Raw genomic sequence first — 6,962 nt, 5'->3', positions numbered from 1 at the left:
GTCTGCACAGCTGGGCATCCCTTAAAGGTCCTCACGTCCTTCAGGCCTTTGCTAACGTTTCGCCTCTTCAGGGGGCTTTCCTGGCCACCGTATGTGAAGTCCGAACTCTGCCCTGAGGTTTCATTTCTGTAATCACGTCACTGCACTCCAACCTGAGCACAGAATGAGACCCTGTATCAAAAATAAAACGAGGCCAGGTGTGGTGGCTCGCCTGTAATCCCCGCACTTCGGGAGGCCAAGGTGGGCAGATCACCTGAGGTCGGGAGTTTGAGACCAGCCTGACCAACATGGAGAAACCCCGTCTCTACTAAAAATACAAAAATTAGTTGGGCGTGATGGCGGGTGCCTGTAATCCCAGCTAATCGGGAGCCTGAGGCAGGAGAATCGCTTGCGCCTGGGAGGCGGAGATTGTGGTGAGCTGAGAACACGCCACTGCACTCCGGCCTGGGCAACAAGAGTGAAACTGTCTCAAAAAGAAAAGAAAAGAAAAAATAAATAAAACGAGAGATGTAGGCCGGGCGCGATGGCTCAAGCCTGTAATCCCAGCACTTTGGGAGGCCGAGACGGGTGGATCACGAGGTCAGGAGATCGAGACCATCCTGGCTAACACGGGGAAACCCCGTCTCTACTAAAAAATACAAAAAACTAGCCCGGCGTGGTAGCGGGCGCCTGTGGTCCCAGCTACTCGGGAGGCTGAGGCAGGAGAATGGCGTGAACCCGGGAGGCGGAGCTTGCAGTGAGCCGAGATCCGGCCACTGCACTCCAGCCTGGGTGACAGAGCGAGACTCCGTCTCAAAAACAAAAACAAAAAACCCCCAAAAAAACGAGAGATGTGTGTTCACAGCATCATCTGCGGGTGTCCGAGCTGGAAGCAGCCGAGAAGCTCTGAGTGAATCGTGGCATCTTTATGGGACGGAACGTTGCCCGGCAACAGAAGTGAGTGATGGACAGCTGTCACCAACACCAGGACCAACCTCACAGGCAGGGTGGGGGCCTCCTGAGTGCACCATCCCCTTCCTGTGCCGCACAAAAGAGGTAAAGCGGGGTCTGGCTTCAGAGGCAGGAGTGCGGTTGACGGGCGGAGGGAAGGAAGATGGCTGCAGGGGCTCCAAGGGCTTCCTGGGGGGCTGGAGACACAGTGTTGATCCCAGAACCGGCCCTATGGGGGTGATGGATCCCAGAGCTTCCAGGAGCCGTGAGAGGAAGAGCTGATGGCTGTCTCCTGTAGGGTCTTCCGCAGGCCCTGTGGACATCCCGGGTGGGGCGGTCCTGGCCACTGCAGGGTTCCTAGCGGCATCCCTGCCCCAACTCACTCCATGCCAGGAGCTCCCCCAGTCGTGACAACCACAGGTGTCCCTGGACACTGTCCATTGTCCCCTGGGGCCAGTCACCTGGGTTGGGAACCCCTGGTCTGTTGATTTCAACCCGCCATGATCTCATACTCCGTGTCACTGGAACGAGGGTGAACTTGCGTGCCGGGGGAGTGGTGAGGGGACTCAGGCAGGTGGAGGTCTGTCGGGGAGGAGCCTGTGCTAGACAGTGGGAGCCGGGACGGGCGTCTGTGTAGGGCTCCCCAAAGAGCTGGCTCTGGCTGACATAGAACCCCGAGGAGGCGGGGGTGGGTGTGGAGGGAGGATGGGGTCCTGGACTGGACCGTGGCTGTGGGGTGGAGAGCAGCGGCTAGATGCTGGGTGGACTTTGGGTCCAGGAAGCTGACCCAGGGGTTTGGGTCCAAGTCAGCACGGGTCTGGAGGAGGTACCATTGGCTGGAGTGAGGGAAGGCTGGAAGAGGATGTTTGAATGACAAGGGGCCGGATGCCCTTGCCTTCAGAGCGACCCTGTGGGGTCAGGCTGACGTATTCCCGTTTTTCAGAGGAGGAGACGGATGCACAGCGGTGCGGTGACTCCTCAGGGACCGCACAGCGTCTGATCCAGAAACGCTGGTTCATGGGCGGAGGAGGCCTGCCTGGGAAACTCACTGCAGGAAATCGTAAAGGAGCAAAAGTGGGAACAGCCTCGGCGCCCGTCAAGGGGCAGGGCTGGGGCAGTCGTATGAAGGCGGCCAGGGTGGGTGACATTGAGATTGGCAGGCGTGGGTAGGCAGGACTGTGCAGGGGCCAAGAACATTCTGGACTTGAGTCCCGGGTCCACCGCCTGCTGGCTTTGCGACCTCCGCCTCTGTCAATGGTGACAGTCATGGAACAGCTCGTGGGCTGGCGCCTGTGGGCACGCTGGCAGCAGAGCCGTTCTGCAGGAGTGTCATCTGCTGTATGCCAAGGACGCCCTGCCAGTCTCACCCTGTACACAGCAGGCGATTAATCAGTGCCCATCCACTAGGGCAGCATTGCTCCATCTTGACACCATGGACATTTGGGGGTCTTTTCTTGGGAGGAACAGCATTGTAGGTCTCCAGCCACTAGATGCCATCAGCACCCCTGGTCCTGGCAGCCAAGAATGTCTCCAGACATAGCCAAGTGTCCCCAGGGGCAGCAGCATCCATGGCTGAGCACTGCTGGCCCACGGGATCCGTTCTAGGCTCCACTCTCCAGACCTGGGCTGCCCGACACGGCATCCACAGGGCCACAGGTGATGCTGGAGCCCTGGAACCGTGGACGCTCCACGCTGCGGGCTGCAAGTGCAAAACATGCCAGGCTGGCGAGACAGCATGAAAAAAAGAAGGTGAAATATCTCACCTGTAATATTTGTATGCAGAAATGATATTATTTTGGATATGGGGTGAATAAGATACATTATTAAAATTAATTGCCTGGCGCAGTGGCTCACACCTGTAATCCCAGCACTTTGGGAGGCTGAGGCGGGCGGATCACCTGAGGTTGGGAGTTCGAGACCAGCCTGAGCAACATGGAGAAACCCTGTCTCTACGAAAAATACAAAATTAGCCAGGCGTGGTGGCACACGCCTGTAGTCCCAGCTACTCGGGAGGCTGAGGCAGGAGAATCGCTTGAACCTGGAAGGCAGAAGTTGTGCTGAGCCGAGATTGTGCCATTACACTCCAGCCTGGGCAACAAGAGCAAAACTCCGTCTCAAAAATAAAATAAATAAAATAAAAGTAATTTCACATGTTTCTCTTTTTTTGCTATAACTACTAGAAAATTTAAAAATGGCCAAGCGTGGTGGTTCATGCCTGTAAACTCAGTGCTTTGGGAGGCTTGAGACCAGGCGTTAAAGACCAGCCTGGGCAACATAGCAAGATCCTATCTCCACACACAATAAAGAAGAAATTAGCCAGACGTGGTGGCACCTGCCTACAGTCCTAGCTACTCCAAAGGCTGAGGTGGCAAGATCACTTCAGCCCAGAAGTTGGAGGCTACAGTGAGCTATGATTGCACCACTGCACTCCAGCCTGGGTGACAGCAACACACTGTCTCAAAAAAAAAAAAAAAAAAAAAAAAAGGTAGGCAGTTCTCATTCTGTTTCTGGTGGGCAGTGCTGCTGTGGATGATCAACTTTCTGGCTAGACCATGAGCTTGGTGAAGATGAGTTGATCTTGGTGCCATCATCCTTCCTATCATTCTCTGATCATCCTTCTCCATCATCCATTCCTTCATCCTTCCCATCATCCTTCATCATCCTTCTCCATCATTCTTGCCGTCGTCCTTCCCATCGTCCTTCTCCATCATCCTTCCCACCATCCTTCTCCATCATCCTTCCCATCATCCTTCTCCATCATCCTTCCTGTCGTCATTCTCTGTCATCCTTCCCACCATCCTTTTCCATCATCCTTCCCACCATCCTTCTCCATCATCCTTCCTGTCATCATTCTCCGTCATCCTTCCCACCATCCTTCTCCACCATCCTTCCCATCATCCTTCCCATCATCCTTCTCCATCATTCTTCCTGTCGTCATCTCTGTCATCCTTCCCACCATCCTTTTCCATCATCCTTCCCACCATCCTTCTCCATCATCCTTCCCATCATCCTTCTCCATCATCCTTCCCCATTATTCTTCCCATCGTCCTTCCCATTGTCCTTCTCCATCATCCTTCTCCATCATAATTCCTGTCATCCTTCTCTGTCATCCTTCCCACCATCCTTCCCATCATCCTTCCCGCCATCCTTCCCATCATCCTTCCTACCATCCTTCTCCATCATCCTTCCCATTATCCTTCCCGTCATCCTTCCCATCATCCTTCTCCATCATCCTTCCCATTATCCTTCCCGTCATCCTTCCCATCATCCTTCCCATCATCCTTCTCCACCATCCTTCCCACCATCCTTCCCATCATCCTTCCTGTCATCTTTCCCATCATCCTTCCCATCATCCTTCTTCATCATCCTCCATCATCCTTCCCACCATCCTTCCCGTCATCCTTCCCATCATCCTTCTCCATCATCCTTCCCATCATCCTTCCTGTCATCCTTCTCCATCATCCTTCCTGTCGTCATTCTCCGTCATCCTTCCCACCATCTGTCCCGTCATCCTTCCTGTCATCCTTCCCGTCATCCTTCCCACCATCCTTCTCCATCATCCTTCCCGTCATCCTTCCCACCATCCTTCCCATCATCCTTCCTGTCATCCTTCCCATCATCCTTCTCCATCATCCTTCTCCATCATCCTTCTCCATCATACTTCCTGTCATCCTTCTCTGTCATTCTTCCCACCATCCTTCCCATCATCCTTCCCGTCATTCTTCCCGTCATCCTTCCCATCATCCTTCCCATCATCCTTCCTCATCATCCTTCCCCATCATCCTTCCTTCCAGTTATCCTTTCTGTCAACCATCCCCATCATCCTTCCCAGCATGTGACGCCCTCTCCCGGCACCGCCCACGTTTTGCTTTCCCAGATGTCAGCAGAGGGCGCCTGTGAGCTCTGATTGGGACTCCTCCCTGACCACAGCTTTCACGTGGCCCAAGTCCGGGCAGTTACTCCTGTTACTGCCCGAGACCGTTGTTACTGCAGTTACTCCTGTTACTGCCCGAGACCGTTGTTACTGCAGTTACTCCTGTTACTGCCCGAGACGGTTGTTACTGCAGTTACTCTTGTTACTGCTTGAGACGGTCATAAGACTGAAGGAAGGGAAGAAGTTGAAAATGATAACAAGAAACAAAAGAAACTTTTAAATAGAAATGAAAACTTAAGACAAAAGAAACTTTTAAAGGAAGGGCAACATGGGGAAGAAGAAAAGAGAAGAAAAGAGAGAAGAAGGGGCCGGGCGTGGTGGCTCACGCCTGTGATCCCAGCACTTTGGGAGTCCGAGGCGGGAGGATCACGAGGTCGGGAGATCGAGACCAGTCTGAGAAACATGGAGAAACCCTGTCTCTATTAAAAATAGAAAATTCGCCAGGCATGCGGGCACATGCCTCTAATCCCAGCTACTCGGGAGGCTGAGGCAGGGGGATCCCTTGAACCCGGGAGGCGGAGGTTGTGGTGAGCCGAGATCACGCCACTGCACTCCAGCCTGGGCGACAGGAGTGAAACTGCATCAAAAAAAAAAAAAAAAAGGCCGGGCGCGGTGGCTCAAGCCTGTAATCCCAGCACTTTGGGAGGCCGAGACGGGCGGATCACGAGGTCAGGAGATCGAGACCATCCTGGCTAACACGGTGAAACCCCATCTCTACTAAAAAATACAAAAAACTAGCCAGGCGAGGTGGCGGGCGCCTGTAGTCCCAGTTACTCGGGAGGCTGAGGCAGGAGAATGGTCTAAACCCGGGAGGCGGAGCTTGCAGTGAGCTGAGATCCGGCCACAGCACTCCAGCCTGGGCGACAGAGCAAGACTCTGTCTCAAAAAAAAAAAAAAAAAAAAAAAAAAGGAAGAAGAGAAAAGAGCTCCCTGATCTTAATGAGCAAAGGCTGCTTCTTGAGCTTCTACAGCCCTTTGTATTTATTGGGTAACAAGAGCAGGGAGGAGGAGGTAAGGATTGATCAGCTGTTTAATTGATCACAGGTTCATGTTGTTACTGGCAGGCTTCAGTTACGCCTAATCATAAGAAACACTCGTGCCTGGATGGTGACGCTCTCGGCAGCACTTGTGCGCAGCAGACGCAGTTTGTCAGTTTGCCAACGTTCTGCAATTGTGGGAACAGTTTGCTGTTTACTCCTATAGCCCCCGGTGCTGTACTGAGTTGATCACGGCCCTCATTCTTTCGGCCTCTAACACGCCCCTTCGCCCACGTTTTCTCCACAGCGTCGTGCCCTCTGCACTCACGTAAGTTGCACTGACCTGCCTGCCTGTCTCGAGGGAAAGGGAGGACGAGGAACTTGTGTGTTCTGTCCCCTCCCGTTTTCCCAGCACCTGAGCAGGGCCTGGCCCCAAATAAACACTGGCTGAATTCCTATTTACAGCGAGAACAAGGGTCTCGGGAGCACCTACAGCGTCACCTTCCAGGACACCGAGCAGGGCAGTGGCGTCCCTCCCCGGCAGCTGGGCAGGTGGACGTGGGACCGGCGCCCGGCCTCTCATCCAGTCCAGCCTCCCTTTTTTTCACTGTTGGGATTTAGTCTCTTCTGTCGAACAGACAGGATTAAAATCAGGGCTTCTCTGCATGTGCGTCGAATTCATTTGCATCTCATTTGCAAGCTCTTTGCTTGGCAGTTGAGACGAGCTCCGAGCTGAAGACAGAAGTGCTAGAATCTGGTGCGATCGGATCAGAAGGGGACTGGAGGCTGGAGGGGTCCCAGCTCGGCTGCCGGCCCTCAGCGTCCTCAGAGCAACACGCCGTTGGCTTGGCCGGCTTCCTGTCCTGCCTTCCCTGTGTTAGCTTTTGGTTCCATCCCATGTAAAATGGGGAGACGGAGGCAGGTGGGGCCAGTCCTGGCTGGAGCCTGGTTGTAGGGATCTGACAGCCCATGTCACAGAGGGGAAACTGAGTCAATTGGGGCTGGAACCAAGGTCTCTGGCTGTCTGCCCTTGGTGGCTGTCTGGTGTGGCCTGGACCTGGTGACACGGATGTGAGGAGGGATGGAGTTGGGGGAAGAACTTCTAGGCTCTCGTCTCCTCT

At 54.1% G+C, this 6,962-nt stretch overlaps 1 long non-coding RNA gene across 1 annotated transcript; it reads left to right on the top strand.

Annotated features, from left to right (window-relative positions):
• The first annotated feature begins 2,565 nt into the window (after positions 1-2,565).
• On the top strand, positions 2,566-2,896 carry LOC141409170 (uncharacterized). Its single transcript, XR_012428133.1, has 2 exons — positions 2,566-2,679; positions 2,777-2,896. It is a non-coding gene; the product is annotated as an uncharacterized lncRNA (long non-coding RNA).
• Positions 2,897-6,962: the final 4,066 nt, after the last annotated feature.

Source organism: Macaca fascicularis, chromosome 19, assembly GCF_037993035.2.
Source record: "Macaca fascicularis isolate 582-1 chromosome 19, T2T-MFA8v1.1".
NCBI classification, from domain to species: Eukaryota; Metazoa; Chordata; class Mammalia; order Primates; family Cercopithecidae; genus Macaca; species Macaca fascicularis.
The sequence above is the reverse complement of the archived record's forward strand: the minus strand, read 5'-3'. Positions and strand labels throughout refer to the sequence as shown.